Raw genomic sequence first — 26,294 nt, 5'->3', positions numbered from 1 at the left:
GAGGTGGTCTTTCTAATTGCTCGATTTGGTGACTAGATTGGTGACCCTATGAGTAAAATCCCGCCGCATGTCGTTTTTCTTTAATTACAATTGACTTGCGAACCGGAAAAATTCAAATAAAATTGACTTTGTCAATTGAAGTGTCCAAAAAATTATAGTAGTTCGCAGAACAACTTATTTCCCCAAATTACTAAAGAAAACAAATCATTTCGAAGAGAGGAATTATTTCTTCCCATGTTTAACTGAAATTGCCCGTGACGCGACGTTGCCGGAAAGTCGCTAAACGCGCCCGGGCAATGTAGAGTGAATTCGGCAACACTAAAGCCTAAATAACACGGCGGCGAATCCCCGCGGAGGTGACCAAAGTCGCAGCGTCGCGTTTGGTGACCAGACTAGGGTTAACTAAAGTCACATAATGAAGAACTAGATCACCAAAGATCATCTTTGATAGCTATCGGATGGATGAAATATTTTATTTGGATCAAGTATATTTTATACTCGAATGGGGGATGGGAGTTTCAATTCGACGATGATTATTGGATATCAGCGCGGGTTGTACCAAGCGCTTTCAAGTGTAATATAAGGGTTAGCCGAAATGGGAATGTAAGGGTCAAAAACTGGAGTTTAAAAAATGAAGGTCGGAATATTAGATTCAAAAACTGAATGTAAAGGTGAAGGAATGAGGGTCAGAATGTTAGGGGTAAAAAAAGAGGGCCAGAAAACAAAAGTAAAAAAAAGTGAGTGACAGGCAATGATGGTCATATAAGAGCTAAAAGAGGGATCACACATGATATATGACTTATATTTAGAACATCATTGCCTGACACCCTATTTGGGCCCTATTAGGGCCATTCTGACCCTATTAGGGGAGGGTGGGGCAAAACGGCCCCCCTTCAATTGTCAATAACTTGTGAATGACATTGTGAAAATTCCCAGTTTCAACTTCATTTTGAAGATAATTTTTCATTCTTCAAAACGAGCTCTAACTCTTCCCAATCGGATTATTGAATCGGAAAATATTGACGATTGAAGGGGGACCGTTTTGCCCCATCCTCCCCTATTTTGACTCCAATATTCTGACCCTCATTTTTTAACCTCCATTTTTAGACCGTTATATTCTGACACTCAGTGCCTGACCCTTATACTGACGAAAACAAAGGTTTTTAAGAAATACGTATTTACTTATACCAAGAAACTCGGGCTTGAAAATTTTCAAGAGTAAAATATTTCGCACTAAGAAAATAAAAACGTTCGTCACGTCAGTGTGTAGTTGTCCCAAAGAAGAGGACAATTTCTTGATGATAAGAAAGCGATTTCTCAAACCAAGTAAAATTGGATTAATTCATTTAATAGTTTTTTAGACTCAATTCTAAAATATTGTAATGCAAAAACCACTTGAATTGATTTGAGAACTCGTTTTCTTGATATGAACAAATTGTCTTCATCTTTCGGACAAGTATAAAATTTCTTGGCGTAAGATTTCGTTTTCTTAGTGTGAGATATTGTACCCTTGGTAATTTCCAAGTCATGAATTTCTTGATACAAGTAAAGAAGTACTTTTCCAAAAACACTTGTCTTTTCAGTGTATATCACACTCAAGAGGCCTGATACAAAACAATCATTTTCGAAAGAAATACCCATCCCCCAATTGAGTATAAAATATTTTGGCACTTGCCTCTACAAGAGTGAGAGGATAAAGCCATTAGGATTAGAAGAAGAAGAAGAACTATAAAATATACTTGAATCAAGTGTATTTTATACTTGACTGGAGTATAAAATTTACTTGATTCAATTATATTTTATACTCAATTCAAGTTTATTTTTTTCGTGTTCCGAAATCTTAAACAATGTAATCCGTAGCTTATACACCTCCCTAAATGCCTTCTTTGTTTCCACGACAGCTCCAAAATGTTTTACCCTCAAAGAAAAGAAAACAGAATAACCAAGATAATTGTCAAATCCCAGAGTGCCGTCAAACGATCATACACTCTTTTCCAGACACTTTGGGGTTTACCGGTGACATCAAGTATAAACTGCCCTCTGGGACCTTGTTAGTTCAATTCGCTCGAGTAATCCACCCTCGTGAAGAGAATACTTCTTTTTCCCCTCCTCCCACACTCTCCATCTGCTTTATTTCAGTGTTATCGTGTTGAGGATAAAAAAAAAGATGAACAGAAAGAATGAACCTCTCAAAGCCCAGAAGTATTTTGTGTACAACAGTATGTGGATGATATGATTTGGTGGAAATAAGAGAATAAGGGCGGGTGGATACACACGTGGAGTGGTCAGTATTGTTCCCTCATTCCAGAGATTTCAAATAATCGTCCTACGTGGCTAATGGGGTATAAAAGTCCGATATCATGATATCTCGGGGGTTCTCTTTCTCAGTCATTCTCCCCATGGCTAACAAAAGGTGCATCACACGTTGGAACCGTGTTTTTTAATTCATTTTGTAATGCTCTTCTCACTTGAATAATCCTGAAAATATCATTCTCGTCCAAATATGAGAGTTAATAATACTTTGACAATTTACATAGTCAACTCATCGCGGAAATTTCATACATTCAACTCATTTGAAACTTAATTAGCATATTAGTATTATATTGTTCTTAGATGTTGGACATTCAAAATTGTTTTCATTAACTTACACCCAGAAAAATGTTTTTTTTTTTCAAATAAAAATCTTTCTTTGTAAGTTTTTACTTGTTTCAAGGAAAAGGTTTCAATTATGTCAAACAAACAATTTATTTATTTCAAATAAATAGTTTTCTTATTAAAAAAAAAAGACATTTTCACATTTCTTGTGAAAAAAGTATGGACTTAATCCAGGAAACGTGAAATCTGGACGATTTGAGCTCTGTAGAATCATTCTGATCCAATTTTTGATTACTCTTTTACCATTGTCTCCCTCATAGTGAAACTATAGAACACAAGAAAACTGTTGATTAATAGAAGACAACTATTTATTTGGTATAAATCAAGAATTTATTTGAATCAAAGATTTATTAATAGTTAAAACACATTTATTTAATATAAACAAAAAATCGAATAAAAACTTCTATTTATTTATTTTTAACGGAATTCGTCGCAAGAAACTTGCGACTGGCCATCGCCCGAGGGCCTTCAGCCTTAAAAACTTCTATTTAATTTGAAAACCACTTCATTTGGTACTAGGGGGCTACGCCTCCTGCTCGCTCCGCACGCCAACCCCCATATGGCCCACATATGACCCACATAATCCTCATTTTGACCCATGTGACCCTTAATTTGACCCGCGTGACCGTCATTATACCTCTCGTGGCCCTCAATCTGACCCATCTAACCCTTGTGAACGTTATTTTGAGCCTCATGACTCTTAATTTGACCCTCGTGACCCTTATTCTGACTCTTACGACCCTGATTCTGAATTTCATGGCCCTGATTCTGAATCTCGTCACCTTTATTCTGATCCATATGATCCTTGACCTTTAATTTTGCAGTATTAATTATGAGCACCAGATTTTTATCACCAGAAGTCGATCTGGATTTTTATAATATAGACAGACTATTTTAATAAACTTTATTTGATTCAAATAATTCATTTTTCTGGGTGTAGAGTGAAATTTTTCAACTTCTCCATTCGGTGTCACACATCCTTCAATGATATAATTTTCGAAAACATGGCGATCATCGAAGATGAAGGTGTCGAAGACAAACTTTAATGTCTCCATGTCTTGGTGAAGATCGTAATAGTTCAATCCATTATACACTGAAAGCGCTATTTCGAATATTTTTGCTATAAGTGAACTGCTGTCAAGATGAATGGGAATTTGCTAGAAGCTGAGTGAACTCTGAATGTAGCTGTTCACGTAGCTATATCCATTGGTATGTATAAATGTATTAAAATAAATCAAATATGCGATGTCTATTTGGAGACATGTTTCTAATTGATGAAGACGACAAGCTATTGGTATAAAAATACATTAGATCTTGTAACCTGTTTCGCGGGGAAGATGTTCAGTTCATTGAACGTGTTCATTTGACATTGATGAACTTGTTTTCTGGTGCCTCTGGGCTTCCAAACTTGTGGATGACACTTCTTACACCATTGTTTGCCCACCCTCAAAACACAAAAGCCACCAACACTCACCGATGAGAAATGAGAGGCATAGATCCTCCTGTCGCATCCCAAGTAGGTGACGTCTTCAAGACCGAAACGACCGATGACCATTTGTTAAAGTCCACTTCTTGGGCCATTCGGGGAGCTTCTGTCATCCATCAGTTCGTTCATAACCTCATCGAGGCATCGATAACTGTCAGTTGACCACGTTCGCATCAAAAACATTCCCCTGTGGTCTTTCAATATACATTTGGGACATTCCGGTATTGATGAGTAATTAATTATTGTGGGTGGGGTTGCAAGCCGATGCACCAAATTTCCGGATGACGAGGAGGGAAAATTGTGATGCCTGTTGGCTTTCGTTAAATGCCGGATAAAGTGAGTTATATTTATTCATTTTCAGATTATGTATCTCTTTGTGCTTCGTATTTGTGACATGGGCGCTGAATGTTGGAATGTTGAGGATTGATACATTTAATCCATGATATTGCATCGTTTACGCACAATATTACATAGGAATCTGGTAATTGAAATTGGATCTGTCTTCAAACGTCCGGTAATAAGTACATATTTTTCCGCCCTGTTGGGGCTTTGTGAAATTTAGATAATAGCTGTATTTGAAGTTTCAGAAACGTTCATGCATTGGTAGAAGAAAAATGAAATTTCATGGATAGTCGACTAGTAATTTTTAGGGAAGAGAGAAAATTCAATGAAATTCCCGATTTATCAGCAGCATTAACGCAAGAATAGCTTCACGTATTTGATTTTTTAATGAAAATATGAATATTCAACGGTCAATTAATTGAAAATTCAAAAATATATTTACCGGAATTTTCCTCAATTTTTTTTATTTTCATGGAATAATTGAACTGAACATTCCTATTTTTAGTTATTTTTCCATGAGATTTTCCATTTTCAATTACGAAATTCCTTAAAATTTCAGTAGAACGAAAATGTGATAACAATTGCGGAAAAGTTACCAATTCAGCTGTCATAAATCTCTGCAATTTTGGACGAAATTTTCAGCAGTAATACCACAAGAGCTTCAAAATTATCAGGGAATTTCCCGATAGGTTCCTTGCAAACAAACGAACTCGTGCTTGGCACTCGTGATTTTTCAACCTGAAAAACTTGTCGAGTTCGTTTATATGCAGGGGGCCTTGCGGGAAATACCTGATTAATTTTGAAACTCGAGGGGTAATCGGAAGAGAATTTTTCCGTCCAAATGTCGGCCAAGAGAATTGCTATGCACTGTGAGACAAAACCCGTCTGTCAGTACCAATGAGGGGCTCGCTCAACCAGGAATTTTTTTGTTTTTCATATATATCTGTCAACATGAAAAATTATCAGTTGAATTATCAAAAATTATCAGTTGAATACCGTGTTGACTTTAAAAAGCAACAGTCGAATAGTGGAATTATATTGACTGAAATTTGGATGGGAAGAATTCTCCCTCAAAATCATCTCCCACATTATTGTTTGTTAGTCTGATTCCATTAAATATCCGAATATTGAAGGATTTATTCCATCGCCCTCCCCTTTGGCTTTCCATAGGTTGAAATTCGTGTCGTGCGGTTGGATTAATACGTTATCATCCTACGGTTTAAGTGGCAGGCGGACCTGCAGGACCCGGTTTGTCTCACGATTGGGATCTTTCGGGGGTTTCCCTTGTAAGGCGGGTCAAACATCGACGTCTCTACTACTACTCCATTCTCTTCCCAAGTTTCCTCTCTCCTCTTCCGATATATTCCATACCTTCTGGTGTACCAGAGAGGGTGCACCGAACTTATCCTGGTACCTTCAAAAACCCCCGCCCCTTCCCCAAACACTCCTGCTGTTATCCGTACAGTCTTGCCTCACTTGTCTCACCAATTTAACCCTTCTAATTAATTTATAAGCCGCATGCTCGTGACTCACGTGTCAGCAAACGCTCGCAGGTTAATATGAAAACCACCCGATTATTCATGGACACAGTCAAGTGAATTCAACGATTCAAATCTAATTAGACGTTTTGCAAGATATATGTGTGGGCAGTTAATATTTTTATTTTTAATTCAGAGATTTATGTCATGTATGAAGGGTTTTCATGTTATTTGAGTGTGCCAAAAGAGGATGCGATAGCTTGAAACCCCGCAGGGCCAATTTGGAAAACAATTTTTTTCTAACAAAAATTAGCAATTTAAAAAAAACAACTTTCTTAATTACCTATATTTTTCAATTTTTATTTTCTCAAAATTTTTGTCTAATCGCCATTTTTTCAGAAAAACATTGAGTCGAAAAGCCGGATTCACTTCTTGTCCTGCTGATTTTGCGTGGATCTTCTCATATGCATAAACCCGAATGGAAAATAATATATTCTTGATTCAATTATATTTTATATTCGAGTGGGGGATGAGTATTGCAATTCGAGGATGGTTTTTTCGTATCAAGCCAGGTTATAGCAAGCCCTCTTTAGTCTTATATAAGGGTTAGGCACTAAATGTCAGAATATTAAGGTCAAAAAGTGGAGGTTGAAAAATGAGGGTTAGAATATAAAAGTAAAAAAAGTGGGTATCAGGCAATGAAGGTCTGAAAATAAGTCATACATTATGTTTGATCATCGCTTATAGCCCTTATATGATCCTCATTGCCTGACACCTACTTTTTAAATTTTATATTCTGCCCCTAATTTTTTGATCCCAATATTCTGACCCTCATTCCTTCGCCTTTACATTTAGGTCTTTAGTTTTGGATTCTAATACTCAGACCATTATTTTTTAACCTTCACTTTTTGACCCTTATATTCTCACCCTTAGTGTCTGACCCTTATATTACACTCGAGTGCGCTTGGTAGTTAGTACAATCCAGGCTGATACGAAATAATCATCCTCGAATTGAAATACCCATGCCCTATTCGAGTATAAAATATACTTGAATCAAGTATACAAACTTAATTCGAGTAAAGTATATTTGAATCAAGTATACAAACTTGATTTGAGTAAAGTATACTTGAATCAGTATACAAACTTAATTCGAGTAAAGCATACTTGAATCAAGTATACAAACTTGATTTGAGTAAAGTATACTTGAATCAGTATATAAACTTAATTCGAGTAAAGTATACTTGAATCGAGTGTACAAACTTGATTTGAGTAAAGTATACTTGAATCAGTATACAAACTTAATTCGAGTAAAGCATACTTGAATCAAGTATACAAACTTGATTTGAGTAAAGTATACTTGAATCAGTATATAAACTTAATTCGAGTAAAGTATACTTGAATCGAGTGTACAAACTTGATTTGAGTAAAGTATACTTGAATCAGTATACAAACTTAATTCGAGTAAAGCATACTTGAATCAAGTATACAAACTTGATTTGAGTAAAGTATACTTGAATCGAGTATACAAACTTAATTCGAGTAAAGTATACTTGAATCAAGTATACAAACTTGATTTAAGTAATGTATACTTGACTCAAGTATATTTGATTCTTGATTCAGGTTTATACATCCATACATACATACAAACACCAACTAAAAATCGCATCTTCGGACTTTTTAGACCATATTTAGATACCCCAACACAAAAAATTGGAAATTTAAATTTAAGCGATTACAAAACTTCCATTCGGAAGCAAAAATATTCTTATTGGTCTCCTTTTTATTATCGAAATATAGACAAAGTGAAAAAATTTAAAAAAATGAATGCACGGAGAGAAATATTCAATAAAAATTACGTATCTTTTCCGTAATTCCGGAGCGAAATCTGGTTGAAGGAAATTTTACGGAACTGTCACAGAATTTTTCCGGAGCGTTCCGTAATTTTTATCTGAATCTCCTGTAAAAAATTACGATACCGTCACTTAAATTTTCTAAGTCGATTCCGTAAACGACGAGTGAATTATGAGTTCCGTAATTTTTACTGAACATTTCTCTCCGTGTGCACTACACATTTTGCCCATCTCCTTTTTATTATAGAATAGATTATGACAGAAATAATATGATCAACAAAGCGATAAACTTTATAAAAATTCATAATTGTAGTTAAAATTGTTGGGGCTTGCCAGGTTCGGTTTGTGTGCGGTGGCGTAAGGAATCCATAGATTGCGCCGGTAACAATCAGCCGTAAATTATAGCTTCAATATCCATTGTGTACCCTCCTTGCTCTCTGTTGAACCGAGCCTAAAGTCTGAGGCCAAGACTACCCACACTACTCTCAACCCCGAGTGGCTAAGAAGAGGTGGGGGGTTGAGGCAAGTAACAGGCACACTTGCTTTACCCACTTGAAGAGTGGAAGGGGGCAGTGCGGGGGTAGTCTTGCCTTCTCCCAACTGAACCAAGAGATATGTATATTAATGGGGCAATCTTACATAGTTTTGTTTACCTTGCCATTCTCCTTCTGCGTATACAATTACTATCCGCAGTCTCTCCTTGTGGGTAAAGGCTCTTTAACTACTCTTATGAGAAACCACCTAATGTTCAACAACTAGTAAACTAGTTCCAAGGCGCGCATTAGTTTTGGAAGAGTGAGACATGATGTTATTGCAATTTACAAGTTGTGCCGATTGTTTCTTATGAAGAAAAACGAATGTCTGAATTTCACACACGTTTTGTAGACATTTTTCAGACACTAAACACGGAGAGAAATTTTCAGTAAAAATTACGGAACTCACAATTCGCTTACCGATTACGGAATCAACTCAGAAAATTTAAGTGACGGTATTGTCATTTTTCACAGGAGATTCAGATAAAAATTACCGAATTCTGTGGAAAAATTCCGCGACAGTTCCGTAAAATTTCCTACAACACCATACGTAATTTTTATATATTTATAATATTTCCCTCCGTGAAGAACATCTGAATAAAATGAAAATTTGTCTGAATTTCAAACATCAATTAAGATGTTTGGGCACTTGTTCGTCTGAAATACAGATACATTTTCATTTTATTTAGACGTTTTTTAGTGTCTGAAAAATGTTTACAAAAGGTGTGTGAAATTCAGACATTGGTTTTTGTATGTAGCCTTGCTTCGCTTCCTCAGAAAAAAAAAGTTTCTAGTTTCCAGTAACAATATCTGGATTTCAACATTATTTCGTACTGAAATCTAGCAAGTAGACGACCCCGAAAAGCCTTGAATTTTTCATTTTCTTCAAGAAAATTTTCCCTAAAAGTCTGAACAAAAATTAATTCCCAGTCACTCTTAGGGGAGGATGGGGCAATCTTTGGAGCATCTTTATTTATAAATAGAGACATTGACATTTTGAGTCTCTGGCAAGTATTCCACTTTGCTCCACCTTCCCCGACTTAAAGCTGATAAAATTGTACTTAAGGGGTCTCCTCAGTAGGGCAAAACGGGGATAGGCGCGCAGGTGAGTGGAGCGTAAAATGGTTAAGTTAGTGACGTTATTTTCGAGAGAGACGAAACATCAAACATGGCGTGCGTTGGATACTGACAGACATCACGCCAATTATTTTTATCGTTAATTTATTCAACAAATTACTGGCAAAACTCGATGAGACTTCATTCCCTTATTTTGGAGAGTTTAATATAAATAAATATAGCTTCCTTTGTTGGCTAGCACATTGTCAACAGGGTGAGGGGTAAGGGACAAAATTTCGTTCTTAAGGCCCATGTATAAACAGAAATTCGAATGATTAATTGAAAACGAATGAAACGATAAAATTACTCAGAGTTTTTTTTACAATTTTCCTTTTACCATTTTTGATTATTATATTACATATTCAATTCGCTAGCACATTGTCGTTTTGTGGCGAAAATTACTGAGGAGACCCCTTTAATTAAAGCAGTTTTTCCCTTATTTTTAGGAAATCTTGTTTTTGCACTGTTAAAAATTTTCGGCTGAAATTTAGATTACATTTTTCGACAATTTTAATTTCATTATAGTTCCCCTTGAATTTCAAGGAATTTCGTCATTGAAGATTAAAAATTCTATGGAAAAATCAAAGAACACTGTAAATTCCAATTCAATACTTTTATTAAAATTCACAGAGATCCGAAAAATTTGAGTAAATTTATTCTGTGGTGACTACGTTTTCATAATACCTCTGTCACACGCAGTAGTTTTTCCAGTGGTTGAATCAACTCTTCACCTCTGACCATTCACTACACTGTTAGAAATTTTTTGAAATTTCATGGAATAGTAAATCTCATGAGAGCGATATTGAATCGGATTTAGGGAAAAAATGGTTATGAAATTTGAAACTTGAAGTAGAATGTACGGAAATTCATGTGTTTTTAGTCAGAATTTTAAGTCAGAATTTTTCTGACTTTTCTGAATTTTCACAGAACAATTGAACTGAAAAATTAAGTATTTTATAGATTTCCAGATCATTTGAACAGAAAATCAATGGAATATTTGATTCTTCAATGACACGATTTTCTGAAATTACAGTGGGCCATGAACGCGATAAAAATTTCCGGAATTTGACACGGAAAATTTAGACCAAAATTTTCAATAGTGTACTGTAGTATATTTCGCGCCGAGCCGAAGGCGAGGCGTGTCAATCACACTCGTCGAAAACGCCAGTGGCACTGGGCGCGAACGATATTTTTCCGTAGTGACTTTCACTTTTACCAGTTCGGGGAAGGGTCAATATCAATCCCCGGACAGGGAGAAGTGAAGGTCAGTACGGAAAAAACATTTTTCAATCAACCGCCCCTTTTCGGGAATTTGGATAGTGTGGCTCAACTTCTCCGTCCCCACCAGACTAAACTATCCAAAAAGTTATTAATTCCCATTAATCTCAATAAATTGTCTTCAACTCATTACAAAAAAAGCTTGAGCAAGAACTTTTGCTGAGTGCTACGAAATTCGTTCGAAGTAATCAATAATAGAGCTTGGTGAAGATATATGCGAGGATGTGGGTAAACATTGTATACACGCGTGCATTGTTACGTGCGAGGGTGGTTGGACGAAGAAGGAAAAAGAGCGAGCAAGAGAGCAAGAGAGAGAGAGCGAGAGCAAGGGAGAGGCGCAAGGGGAGGGATGAGAGTGTTATGAGAGAGAGAGGAAACGGAGGTTTATACACTGGGTACTCGAAAAGAGGAGAGAGAGGCAGGGGTGAGGGGGTGGGGGAGGCCCATTGGAATGGGGGAAGGAAAGGGGTGGACAGCCGGACAAACAAAACCCTTGCTGCTTCATTTCTGCCCGTCTGGCCAGACACCGACCCTTTATACACGTATATTATACGCGGCAGTGCGCGACGTTGTTCCACAGCATGAGCGTTTCCGTTCTGGACGTATTACTGTTCGGTTTCGTTTTCGTTACGTAGTTGTCGTCATTCTCCTGCCTTTATTCCGGGGACTCCCCCTCATTCGTGGTACTTCTGGAGTTTCGTTAATTAACGGATTTATTCATCTTTGGGGGGGAATTCAATCTGGGGAATATTACTTACATTTTTTTTCAGGCGATTTATCGGAGATTTTTTTTTATTCCTCTCGAATTTTGCTTCGAGATGTTCAGATTGAGGAACTTCAGCTGTACTGTTAGGAATTTTTTTTCAATTTCATGGAAAATATGATAGTAATTCTCATGAGAGTGACATTGAATCGGATTTAGGGGAAAAATGGCTGTGGAATTTCATAACTTCATTGAATTTTCAATTTTTCCCTCAATTTTCCTGATTTTTCTGAATTTTTGCGAAATAATTTAACTGAAACATTAAGTATTTTGTTGATTTTCAGATCATTCGAACAGAAAATCAATGGAATATTTGATTTTTCAATGGCAATATTTCCTGAAATTTCAGTGGGAATTTTCCGCATCCAAATGTCAGCCAATAGAATTGCACTATTCGACTGTTATTTCATATAGTCAACACACTATTGAGCTGATAATTTTTGATAATTCAACTGCTAATTTTTCATGTTGACTATATTTGTGGAAAACAAAAGATTCCGTGGTCGAGTGAACCCCTGGTTGGAACTGTCAGATGGTTTTTGTCGCATAGTGCAGTTGTTTTGGCCGACATTTGGATGGGAAAATTCCCTCCCGAAAACTACTCGAGCTTCAAAATTAATCAAGTAATTCCCTCAAGGTTCCCTGCACACAAACGAAGTCGTCAAGTTTTTCAGGAAAAGTCATTTTTTAACCTGAAAAACTTGACTTCTTCGTTGGTTTGCAATGAACCTATCCGGAATTGCTCGATAATTTTGAAGCTCTCGTGGTATTACTTGTGTAAATTAAACACGATAAAAATTTTCAGGATTTAGTACGGAAAATTCAGACAAAAATTTTTAACAGCGTGGGAAACTCTAGATGATGATCCCTTTCATTTCGCTACTTTCTTTAGAATTTCAATACAAAAATTTTGAGAAAGGATTCCTTTTTGAATCCTCTCTTAATCTGTTCGAGACAGTAAAATCATCTTGACAGATTTTTCAACAAAAATTTGCCAAGATATTCATCAAGAAGTTTCAGAAAATCCTAATAAATGCACTGTTAGAAAAAAATCAAAATTTTGTCAACGATTTCTTAGTAATTCCTAGGAGAACAACAGTGATTTGGATTAGGTTACAGGAGTGTAATTCATGAAAATTTAGATTTCACTGAGAATTTTCTACCTCCTCGGTTCGCCCAATCACACTACAATTTTTTAGAAAACGAATCCGTGGTAGATTGAGTAATTCGGAATACGGTGAATTTTCGGTATAATTTTATAGTACGTAGTTTCGATACGATATTTAACTCTAAAAAATGGAAATTACGCGAAATCATTCCATATGGCATTCAAACAATTAATTAACAAATAATTTCTCATTTCATTCAAACAGTTGCCTCAATAATTTATGAGAATGCAATAAATTAAGTCATTTAGATTTTTCTTCCGGAAATCCACAGGGATTAATTTTTGGGTGGTATCGTCTTGGATATACCCTAATTAATTTATAAAAATTAAGAGATTGATTTTTTTAATGTGGAATTGATTTATCTGTTGCAGGTCAGTGGTGCATTGTTCTTCGGCCGCTGAGAGACGCCGACATGGCTCATTGACGTGAGTTCAAAGCACTTTACCCACCCGCCCATCGAGAAGAACTCAAAAATCGATGCATACCAGAGCCCCTTCATACACAAATTTTCGCTCCCCCTCCCCCCCCCCCAACCCTTTATTCTACTACTCATAAAGCCAAAGTTCGTATCCTTGGGTGAGGGATATCGTTACGTCGCGACGGATATTTCGGTTGTACGAGTCGTCGGGAGAACGTTCTGCATTACTCTCAAGGAGGAACGTATCCAATTCGGGTAGTTGAAATGTTCTGTCTTGTTCTGTTATGTTATGGGTGGAAGCGAGGGAAATTCGGTAAAACTTTTGGGATTTTGGGATTGTTGATCTGTAAGTCATATCCATATAGAATACCCAATTGAATTTAACTTGTATATGACGAGAATTTATTTCAAGACTAACAAAATTCACAAACTGTGCGAAAAAATGGTCGCTTTGCTTTTGACTTTGCATGTTATCATTATTTACGTGACAAAGAAAGAAAAGTTTCGAGAATTGAGAAAGAAATGGATGAATTTCAGAAACTCGTCTTTTGAAATTCATCCGTTCCTTAGCATAAATGATTCGTTGAATGACAAGCATTGGCATATTTTCGGATTATTTTGAGGAAATTCTGTAGAATCAATGCTGAATTATTGTTATATTCACCCACTTTTCAACTGAATCAAGAAATATTCGTTTATTTGTCAACCCTTTGTTTCTAGTTTTCAGAAAATTACGATTCTGTAAAAAACATTCACTGCCGATATTGCGGCAGAGAAAATATTCATATTTTTTATGTCTGAAGGTAACAACACAACCTCTGATCTCATGATAGAATTGGTCAAACTAAAAGAATGTGACTTAGTCAAATTAATTTTATTATTTTGGCTTTTTGGGGTTCACATTTTAGTCTTGAATTAAGACTTTCAAAAGTCTTAACTTGAGACATTTGAAAGTCTCAATTTGAGACTCGACAATCTCTATTTGATCGTTTCGAAAGTCTCAATTTAAGACTTTCATTTTGAAACATCAAAATACGAATTTTCGTTTCTGGGTATACAGAATTTAGAAATTTTTTTTCTCGAAACTGGCATTTTTTTCTGTCAGAAGGATTGATAGGAATCAGAATTAAAATTTTGTTAAGATACTGACCATAAACCATCATAACATATTAAAGCATTATTGATGATCGGATTTTCTCAAGCTATTCAGTCATTAACAATCCCAAAAACCCACAAAAAATCAGACAGTCGTTGGTACCCCATGAATACCCAACCTGAAAATTCCCTCAATAAATCACCTACAAAATTATGACAAAAAATTCCTTCAAATGGCTCCACTAAACTCCCCCAAATCCCCGTAAAATCCACTCTCCATAATGAGCTGTAGAAATTACCTCAAAATAAATGCACCACTCGTTTTACTCCTCAAAACCTCATTAGACTCCTCGGCTACTCCCAGTTTGTGGTACCGAGGACATTCACAACGTTGACATTAGTATTCCACTAATTAAAATGTTACAGAAATTGTAACCAAGCGGAAAACGGTAGAAAACAACTGTTGGCGAAGCTAAAAAAAGGAAGAGAGCAATACGAATAAAGAGTACGAGGATGCGTGGAGCAATGTTTTTCCCTCGATTTAATCTTTCCCATTCTCACCAATACACCAGTGGCAATATTTTTATTTTGTTTTCCCCTTGACTTTCATTTAAATGGCGGATGGTTTGGGGTTCACCCAAAGACTTAGCACACCAGCCTTAATAACAATTGGCTATAAACTAGTTTCCAGACCAGCCGAACGCCTGGTATTACCACGATATTATTCGGAGTTACAGGGTGAGGGAGGAGGGAGGAAGGAAGGGGGTGAGCCACTGGGAATATGAAAAGAGGAGGAAGAGAGAGGGAAGATGAGCGCACGCGGTTCTCACACTGCCACGAAACTATTGGCCACTCTCTATTTCCTCCATCGCAATCTACCCCTACATACAAACCACAGAGAGAACCGGAGGAGGGCACGATTCCGGATGAACGCACGTGATATTGCCACCGTTATTAACCGTATCATGTTAATTGTTAGGTTCTTTCGTTTCATTTTTATACGCTTTTTCATCTTTTTTTTCGCGGTAATATTTTATGACGTGTTGAGGGAATGCATTGGGGGTGAAATGGAGAAACAAGAAGATGTAAATTTATTGCGAGAGCGGGGGGAGGGAGAATAAAAGATTGAGACTGTTTAATTATTTGTTTTTTAAATGAGAAAAAGTTCTCTCCTGGATGAGATCAGGTCTTGAAACATTTCTCGGTAGACGGAGAGAAAAGTTGAGGAAGAATTATCCAGGATATTTCGGTAAACTTCACTGTCCGACTGATGATTGTAGAGCAAAAAGTCGTTCAGTAAAAAATGTTTCAAATTTGGTTGCAATGAAAAATTTACTTCAGGTGGAGGATACACTGTTAAAAATTTCCGTCCGAATATTTTCTGTGCCAAATTCCGGAATTTTTATCGTGTTCCAGTTCCACTGACATTTCGGTGAATCTTGTCATTGAAAAATCAAATATTCTCAGTTTAATTATTCTGTGAAAATTCAGAAAAATCAGGACAATTCAGGGAAAAATTGAAAATTCATGACATTTTCTTTCTGAATATTCATGTTCCACTGAAAATTCAACCAAGTTGTGAAATTTCTATCTCAGTCCCACTGAGAACTCATGAATTTCGATGAATTCTACTTAAAACTTGAAATTTCATAACCATATTTTTCCTAAATTGGATTCAATGTCACTCTCGTGAGAATATCTTCCATAAAATTTCAAAAAATTTCTAACAGTGTATCTTAGGATTTGTTCTGTGAAAGAATGACATGTGTGTGTAAGTAAAATCACGGTTTTCTGTATAGTATCTTGCAAGCAGCATCTATCACTATTACAGAAAAATTTCTAGACATTGTGTAATTATTTACATTCATTGGCATGATTCTTCAGGGAAATCCCTACACACTAAGAAAAAAAATTACCTTTAACAATGATGATTTCTTCGATGCAAGAAAATATTCCCTTGTCAATTTCTAGAATCGTAAAACCTCCTGGTAAATAATTGTGTGCTCCTACTGAGAGAAAGAAGTCTTTCATCAGGACGAGATTCTCTTGTCCCAAGAAAATTTTCAAGTGTTAGCATAAATCTTGCAAAGTGTTAGCATAGTTCTCGTTATATCTAGAATTTAATGGATTGTGAGAATTCACACTTTCCGGATTTGATCACTCATCATCTCCCACTGAGGAATTCGTGTTTCGATTGCATGGCGAACACTTTCATTATCAATTCAAGTATATAGAAAATTGATTGAAAAATTTTCTGGCGAATATGAGTTTGCAGCTTGAGCCCAAGGCGAGGGTTGCAATCATATGAGCTAGAAAAGTTTTTTCGGCCGTCCGATGAGCAATATTTTTTGTCATAATGGCCGTAAGTTTGCCGTAAGCGCAGTATGACATAAAAAATCATATTCCATTCAAGTTATAGGGAGTCCATGAATGGTGAATCGAAAGTTCTCACTTCACCACATATAGACGACCGCATGAAAACGGACCACTTTGTCAATAGGGAGTTATGCATACTCTGATAATATTGATAACATTCTGCACATTTTGATCCAAAAATGATCCTCATAGGGTAAAAAATGACGTCGCCAGAAAAGTTGAAAAAAAAAACAATTTAACGTGGGTGTAAATGGGAGTTGCTGAGACAGAAACGTGAATATCTTGAAAACTAGAATCGACAAAGTGGTCCCTTTTCATGCGGACGTCCACATATTCACTCAAAAAAATATTTCTTCTGTTTCATAAAAATTAATAAATCTGTTCAATAGACATTCCTTTCCCACATTTCAGTATATTGAATCCGATACAGTTTCTTCAATTGAAAATCCAAAAAATTCAAGCACTCATCGGAAATCTATACCCCCGCATCTGCATTCTCTTCCTCCTTCTTTTTTTACCTCTCAAAACCTATAACATTTCAGCTAGCCGGCGGAATTATAATTGCAATCCATAGAACGTGGTGCAGATATAAAAACTTAAAGCCCCATTCACAAAGCCAGGCGCTAGGTTGGTTAATTGAAAACTACCGAAAAGCACAATTTTGCGAGAAATTATTTCTATTCATTAGCCATTTCCCTGTCCCTCTCCCTCTCCCCCAGTGGCCCGTGGATTCTGCAACCCCTGGGGTTGCGAAAGAGTAGAGAGCGGGCCAGGCGCCTATACATACATCAGCCCTTTCTGTTGTTACCCCCGCAGAGAAAGAGATTTTTTTTTCACTGCTTGGTGTAAAAAAAGGTTTTGACCACGGCCGAAAACTTTTTCTCATTGCAAAAATTTTTTTTTTCATCGTCTTTTTTTGCTCCACTTAGTTCGATGCTCTCTTACAACACTGCGAGGGTTTTGTATTCTCTGGGCTTGTGGTGTAATTATGTGACATAAATATAATCACCTTCTCGGCGACTAGACGTAATTTTTGCACATAAGCACAAAAGCCCCCGGGCCACTCTCTGCCGAGGTCGGCAGAGAGAATTTTTTCATTTTTTTTTGTACTCAGGAACGCTTTAGCAAATCAATTTATGGGCCGCTTTTTCGCATTGTCCGGTAGACCCCTGGGTTTCCCTTTTGTCCAACATCCATTGTTGTTACAGAAAATTATATCCGGTGATGCGCCTGTTTACCCCCGCAAAAACTTCTTTTTGCGAAGGCATAAAGAGAGGGCAAAAACATTTGTTGTGTTTGGCGGGGGACGAGAGGATTATTCAAATGAAATTTCTATGATTACTTTTGTGGTTTTGCCAGTCTGATTTGCCGAGAGAATATTTCATAACTGTATTTACTCTATTAATAATGGAAGGATCGTGGTACACTGTTGAAATTTGTTTGCTGAAATAACCGGTACATTTATTGGACATTTTTATCAAACGAATTTACCAAATTAATTATTTCGTAAAAATCAGTAGAAATCAGGAAAATTTCACTGAAAATTTGATCACTGAGTTTTGCCGTTAATTTTTTTAATATACTGACGATAAAAATAATAAGGGCGATATCTGTCACTATCCAACGTACGCTATGTTTGATGTTTCGTTTCTCTCGAAAAGAACCTCACTAACTTGAACATTTTACGCTCCACTCGCTCGCGCGTCCATTCACGTTCGGTCAGGGTCAGAAAACGGCAGAAACTGCTCATCTACGTCCGACTCGACCGAGAGGGAAAATGACAGTCATTCCACATATCTAATATCGACTCATTTCAGTAGCGAAATAGTGAAACGGTTTAAGTCGATTTTGGCTATTGAACAGTTTTCAGTAAATATCTCGAAATCTAAGGGAGATAGCAAAATTTTTCTTATTACGTTTTCAGTAGCACTTATTTCGCTCTACAAAAAAGGTTATTATGAAAATTTCGCTATCTCCCTTAAATTCGGAAATATTTCTGGAAAACTCAACTACAGACTAAATTGACTTGAACCGTTTGATCACGTTGCTACTGATTTCTCATCGGTCCTGTCCCGGCACTCAACAAAATAGTATGTTGTGCATCAAGGGCGGAAACTCATGTTTTCCTGCCCAAGGTGCACATGCTATTTTTTAACATGCCTGCAAAGAAAAGTTTATTATTTTGCTATTTTGCTGTCTGATGAGCGGGAGGAAAGTGAGTACTTTTCACCCGAGGTCGGGAAGTACTCACTTTCCTCCCGCTCATCAGAGAGCAAAGTACGAACTTTCCGTGCAGGTGTGTGAAAAAATCACTTCTGGTCATCAGGAAAAGTACTTCTACCACAAAAGAACTGGATGCAAGTATCATACGTCAAGTACCTGGGTACTCGTGACAAGTACCTCGGTACTTGTCACAACTACTTTTGTTACTCACGACAAGTAGAAAAAATACTTGTACTGAGTACCTGGCTGGTTCTTTTCAAAAGTACCAACAGAACTTAATATAAGTAGCAATCTAGTACTCAAATCCATTACTCATAATTTTTTTCAGGAATTCATTCAAGATTACAAATGAAGATCCAAATCTTGAAGCACAAGTGAATACACAGAAAAATCTCAAGGTAAAATACGGCTTTGAAAAGGTCATTCACGTTTTCGAAAACGTAATTTACGATTTTCTCAAACGAGTAAATTCCGCTTTTGAGATCGTTAATTACGGTCAGAATAATGTGAATTAGAATTTCAAGAACGTGAATTATGATTCTTAAAATTGGAAATCAATTCGATTTGGAAAGCACTCATAAGAATCACAATCTACTGATTTTTTTCCACAAAATATCTGCTCCTGAATACTTCTATTCACAAAAATGCGCAAGAAAGCTCATTTTATCCGACGACAATAATCGCTTTTCTCAATGAATTACCGAAATCGCTTTTCTCAATTGAAAGTACCGAAATTAAGTAATAAAAGTACTTGAGAGAAACTCAAAAATTACCTTTCAGTACCTTTGGTACTTGCGATAAGTACTAAAAGTACTAGCAGAAAGTAGTGAAAATACTCCCTTCCAGTACTGTTTCTCCTTGATCGGTAGAGGTGGTACTTCACTGAAGGAAACAAAAAGTACTTGGGACAAGTATTTTTCGATCTTTTCACAAGTGAACTTCGCCCAAGTACCAATTAGTACTGGTGAGAAGCACTAATAGGCATATTCATCAATCATAATTACCGTTAAATTGTGAAGTTGTCAATTTTTAACATAAATCTTAAAATTTTAAATATTGAATTAACCATCAATTTGTACACTGAAATTTTGAAATATTCTATTAACCAATAATTTAGGTAGAAAGATTGACGATTATTTGGATAATCGAAAATCAAGTACCTAAATCTAGAATTAGCTTGTTAACTAAAAATTACATTTCAATATTATCAAATATTTTATTGAACATCAATCGGAAAATTTAGTTGTTAAATTTTATAATGTTTTAAATTTGTTAAATATAGTTCAACTTTGAACAATATAAAGAGATAATCCTTCTTAATATTGTCAAAATCCAATATTATTGGCCATCCCTAGTGAGAAGTACATTTTTGAGTGGAATTTTAAAAAATATTCAACGATAACGAATCCCTCCTCCCTTGAACCCCCAATCAACGCGCAATATTCGATTTTAACCATCTTGAGACAAGGCTGCCTCTGGGAATTCCCAACCGTCCTCCCCCGGTCGACTAATTTTCAACCACCGACTCATTGCGCCAAAAAAAAACCACATAAACCCCTCCCTTCCCCAATAATTTCCTTTAATAATTCCCCCAAAACCGAAATAACCTGAAAACCCCAAAATAAATAAATTAACCGACCCCCGCGAACCCGACGACCTCCACACCATATACAATTCTCATCTGCTGTCTCCTCAAATCCCCGAAAATAAATCGCAACAGTGTCCAACTGATCCCCATAATATTTGTCTTCACGAAGGCCATTTTACAAGATTTCTATCAAACCCGAGGGCTTATTCGCGAAAATCGGCTTCCGTTTCCACTTGGACGCTATCTGTTAGCCGTTGGCCCTGAACCCCTCCCCTCCCCCGCTTCCACCACGAAGAAGCCACGCGTCGAAACGTAAAAGCCCCATCCTGACAAATCGATTTCTATTATCACCAGAAAGCTCGACTCTTTTCTTTTCTCTCTAATATTGATAGCATTATTTGGGCTACGTCTACGAATACCTCCCGATGTATTCACTCTTGATGCGCCCATGGGATTGTTACACGGTGCCTCTCAATCCCCAACCCCTTTCCGTCCTTTTCGTCTCGACTTTCGGCAACGATCGGATACTTTTCACACACACCCCTCCGGTATTTCCTCTTTCTCTGTGTCGCGCGCGATATTCCGTGCCGCAGGAAATAATCAAATCTGTCGCATCTTTTTTTTTAAAAGCATTTCTTTTTTTTCCACTGCTTTCGTCTTCTTTTTCAATGCGTTTCTCGATTCTTTTTGTTATTTCTTTCTATTTTTTTTAACGTTACTTTTCATCGTTGAAAGACAAAGGAATGCTGGATGTCGGTGGGTGTTAGCCCACGTGTCGTGTACAAACTAAGAGGGACTCGTACGTGGGCTCAAAAAGAGGCATGGCGAGGGTCTCTGTACACTCGGTTGGGGGTGAGGGGGTGGTTTGTAAAAATATCCGAAAAGAGTTTTAGGCTGCGGGGACGAACAGACGGGGGACAGATACGTCTGGTGGTTACGAGCGAATGGGAAGGAATGAAAATAATAATAGCCGGCGTTGGGCCCCTCGGGCGACCAACGGTGTCAGAAGGAAGAGGTGGGATGTGGAAAAGGTGGTTGGAGAGACAACTGGTGGATAAAGAAAATGTGGTGAATTTGTCACATGTAAGTTTGGATGTTCTTTATGAGTACTGAATCGCCGGGGGATTATTTTTTCGGCAAGTGATGGGTACGGGTGTGGGGGCTGTTTGTTTGTCATCGGCATGATGCATTGTTTGTTCCTCGACGGGTTATTGGGAGCCGGCGTACATCTGATTAATATTTTTGGGTCTATTGATTTTCTTGGGAGGGGATGAATGATAAAATTCATTTTTTTAGACGACATGAATATTACGTGAATATAATAATATTCAAAATTGGAATAGTCCAATGTCTGATTACAGCTCCTCCTTGTTTCACACAAAATGTTGTTGCAAGGAAATATCCGAAGAGAGTCACAATATTAGGGACAGAATATAAAAGTAAAAGAAGTGGATGTCAAGCAATGAAAGTGTAAAAATATAAGGCCCAGAAACGCTGATAAAAAATAATATGTAACTTACCTATTAATGTTATTTATTGAAAGAAACATACATTCTTACTTACAATTGGTCATTGCCCGAGGGCCTTCAGCCTAGAATACACTTCTTTTGTACAGTATCAAATTATCTTCATCAGGAGCTGTGGACATGTGATTCAATGTTGATGGTAATTGGACGTCAGGAAATAATATTCATTTATTTATTCATTTATTCATTCAATTCTTTATTTATTTATACAGACTCAACAGCCTAGAGGCCAACTATAGGGTCAAAAGAACACACAGTAAAACCCGTACATTTACAGTATTTGCAGTATACCAGTTGCAAGAGTAAACTAACATATGTAAATTAAGATGAGGATAATAAGATCAGATCCTGTCATAGGGTGTCGTCCCTACGAGACAGGCAATAATAATAATAATAATAATAATAATAATAATAATAATATGAGGAAAATGGGCAGGGGGGGAGAGTCTGGAATTCATTAAATTCATAACAAAAACTAATGTTTGAACTTCAGATACTTTTCGTAGATAATTCTTGTTTCATTTTATTTTTTATATTTTATCATTAAAAAGTCTCTGAATTAAACGAGAAACGATTTATCAATTTAAGTTGATGAACTTGATTAATGAATTCGTTCGAAAAAAAAGGAAAAAGCTGAAATTCCATATGAAAAAAACAGGTTATTAAAGAAATCGTACTTTATTTAATTTTTTACGAAAAAAAATAAGATCAGATATAGAAAGATTGAGAAGGGAAAATTTAAAGGTTTCGGTTCGAACACATCGTTCACCCTCGTAGTACTTGATAAGTAAATATGGCACATTTCACCAATTACAAACTGATGATTCGGTTTTTAAATTTTTTCAAGGAAATTTCGCGAAAATGGAAATTTCACAACTTGATTGAATTTTCAGTGAAATATGAATATTCAGAAACAAAATAGCATGAATTTTCAATTTTTCCCTGAATTTTCCAGATTTTTCTGAACTTTCACAGAATAATTGAACCGAAAAATCAATTATTTTATTGATTTCCAGATCATTTGAACAAAAAATCAATGGAATATTTGATTTTTCAATGACACGATTTCGCGATATTTCAGTGGAACTTGAACACGATAAAAATTTCCGGAATTTGACACGGAGAATTCAGATGAAAATTTTTAACAGTTTAGGACCCTGCAATTTCGGCTGGCTGTAAGCCTGGGATTTTCGATGGGGTTTTCCCGAGAGGGCTGCAACTGGTAAGAGTAGGCCGTTATCAGAAAGATTCAGACAATTATATTCTTGATTTTTGAACCGATTAAAAATTTGTGTAAGTTTTGTGAATTTTTGTCCTAGTACTGTTAAAAAAATTGGAATTTCATTAAATATTCAGTGATTTGAAAAATTTCACGATTCTCTCCCTCTAAATCGAATTCATTATCACTGGTCTGAAAATGATTACAATTGGCCATGAAATCTTACTTCTTGGCTAGCATTGTAGAGGGTTAAATATGTTCTATAATTGATGAAACTGTCTCGTTTCATTTGAATGGATCCCTTCACCCCTGAATCGAATTGAGAGTGACTTTATTTACAAATAATTGGACAATGAGATCATGATGCATTATTCGTTTCTCCTTCTCTCCCTCATCCTTCTCCTGCATTCGATTAAACCAGATCACTCGGATAGCATGCCATTTCCAATTTTCATTTAATATTAAAAATCTCAGTTATTCTTCGATTCAACTGAATTACTCATATTAACATAATTTGAATAATGAATTGAATTAAGTCTATACCATATGCTGGATTGAAGCGAATCAATAAGTGCCAGAAATTTTGATAATTCAGTCACAAAGCCCAATGCTCATTAATTTGTCATATTTTACTTTCAAAATTTAAATATTGCCAGCCACATAATACCTTTGATTTTCGATGCCCGTGCGACGAATATTCACTCGGTTCATTATTTACAGGCAGACACTTTCATGCTCCCACCCTTTCCCCTTCACCCACCGCCCTTTGTCAAATATCGTTTCCATGTTCTGATTAATTCCAACGATTTTTTTTACATTCCTTCGAGTCTTTGGGCGCTATTACAGAGCTATTGAATTGCAGAATGTGCCAATCTGGATATTAGTATTTGATGTATTTCAATTTGATGATTAATCGAACCTTTGATTTCATGTCAATTAAATTCATAAAGGGTTGTTAGCTGCAGTGTAATTATGGAGTAACAAATCTCCCTTGTCCTTCGGTGAAACGACGAGAAAATGCAGGACATGTAGGAAGTGAGCGGGGTGGGACGGAGGAGGAAGAGGGAAAAAAATCATCCCCGGATGAGGGACGGACTCTGAACTTGGATAAATGGAGCGCATCTCAATGCGGGTCCAAGAGATTTTTTTCAAACATTTTTTTTCTTGTTCCGCGAAACAGTGCTGGACATGGCTTGCGTTTTTCGTGTTCGATCATTGCAAAGATTGGAATTGAGTTTGGAGAAGGTTGTGTTATGGAACGCAGTGAATTGAGATGTCTTGGCCATTTCATTTGATTTTGAATAGTGACGCCGCGAGAGACTTCACGAGGCATCACGAGACAATACTTTGGAGGGATTGTCTCGGTCTCAGTCAACACCGAAATTTTTGGTCTCGTTTCAGTCTTGAATTACGCAGGATCGACTCCTCTTATGATGACTCCGAATCAATTTATATAAATCGACTCGCACTTTTTATTGAATTTTACTTCCCTCGCGGATTGCGTTTCGAAACGTAATTTTTACTTTTTGTTCTGGCAATATTTATTGAATTTTTCTCTGCGTGTGGAATTAGTGATTTACAATCATTCTAACTATACACGGTTGAGAATTTTTGCGTAAATTTTCGGTGTCAAAACCTGTAAATTTTCTGAAAATTCATGTTATTTCGATTCTGATTCATGTTCAATCGAAAACTCAAGTAAATCATGAAATTTCTGTCCCCCTTCCACTGAAAACGTATGGATTTCTTTCAATTCCACCTCCAACTCGAAATCTCATCATCATTTTTCCACTAAATCGAATTTGAAAAAGGAAATCATCAAGGAAAATTGTCGCATCCAGAATTCTAAACCAATTCGTCATTATTTTTACCGAAAATGTTTTGGAATAAAAATCCGTCCAGTGTTGGAATCAGGGGAATTCGGATTATTTGGGGAAGCCACTGACCGATATCACCCATTCTTGAATATACATTCGATGTATGGATAGCAGAATCGTGGTGAACACGCGATGACGTGATCCTATCGATTATCAAACAAATATTATGCACTCCCTTGGGCTCTCACTGCGCCATCTGCAGCTAGAGCCCTTCGGCGCAATTCCGGCCCGTACCGAGACCCGCATAGATACCCCGCACACGGACAAATAGCAGCAAAAAAACTCCAAACAGTCTCTTCCACCCATAAAAAACAAGTTCAAACATTTCAGCACAAAAAAGTAGCACTTCATTTTTAAAACATTTCGGTGTATCAATAAAAGATCCTTTTTTTGTAACAAAAAGAAAAGAAAAAAATCCTCCGGAGGTATACCGGAATCAATCCAGTTGGGAACTGATAAACCGCGATAACTCAATTTTTTTCGCTACAGTAAATTCAGTTTCCAGATCAGATTGACGAAGTTTTTGTTGACCATTAAACAATATCATCATGCATTTTTCGTTTTCTGCTTTATGCAATTGAAATAAGTGGATAATTGCTTTTTTTAATAAATGAGTGTAGTAATAGTGGTAATAAATTAGTAATTTGCTTCTGAATGGGTTTTCTTCTTTTAAGTTCTTATTTCCCTATTCTCTTCTTCTATTTTTTCATGCCATGGTACTATCATCAATTGAAACGTTTTCAAAATGTTGCGTATTATTTCGTTCGGAGAATAATTCTAAATTTAGAGCATCTTAAGACTCGAATTGGTTTTCAGTCAGGGTTTAATCAAGGTTTAGTCAAGGTTTAATCAGTGTGTAGCCGGAATTTAATCAGAGTTTATTCAGGATTTAGGCAGAGTTTAACCCAGATAGTGTCAGAAGTTCGTCGGGACCATGAATCAATATGAATAAGTATTCAACATAATAGACTGGTACATAAGTTTAATACAGATAGAGATTTTGATATAAAAAGATCATGACGATATCCACTGTCCAAAAATTTTTGTATGAAATTTCCGGTACACTTTTTGGAAATTTTTATCGAATTTAATTACCACTGAAATTTCAATGAATTTCGTAATTAAAAATTTAGAATTTCGTGGAAAAATCAAAGAGAACTATGAATTTCAGTTCCATTTTTCCCTAAAAATAAATAGAAAACCGGACAATTTCGGTAAATATATTCTGGAGTTTTCAAGATAGTGACACTGAATGCGATTTAGGGGGAAACAATCATGAAATTTCAGATTTCACTGGAAATC

At 36.4% G+C, this 26,294-nt stretch overlaps 1 protein-coding gene across 2 annotated transcripts in view; it reads left to right on the top strand.

Moving 5' to 3' along the window:
* Positions 1–26,294, top strand: part of LOC107047916 (forkhead box protein P1) — a 382,431-nt gene that overhangs the window by 89,967 nt on the left and 266,170 nt on the right. For both annotated transcript variants that reach the window (XM_015270832.1, XM_015270831.1), the window contains one exon: positions 13,042–13,095. The gene's annotated coding sequence lies outside the window, so the exon portion shown is untranslated. The remainder of the gene's footprint in view (positions 1–13,041; positions 13,096–26,294) is intronic.

This window comes from Diachasma alloeum, unplaced genomic scaffold (assembly GCF_001412515.2).
Source record: "Diachasma alloeum isolate Michigan unplaced genomic scaffold, Dall2.0 Dall_scaffold_78908, whole genome shotgun sequence".
NCBI classification, from domain to species: Eukaryota; Metazoa; Arthropoda; class Insecta; order Hymenoptera; family Braconidae; genus Diachasma; species Diachasma alloeum.
Note: the sequence above shows the minus strand (reverse complement) of the source record. Positions and strands in the feature narration are given on the sequence as shown.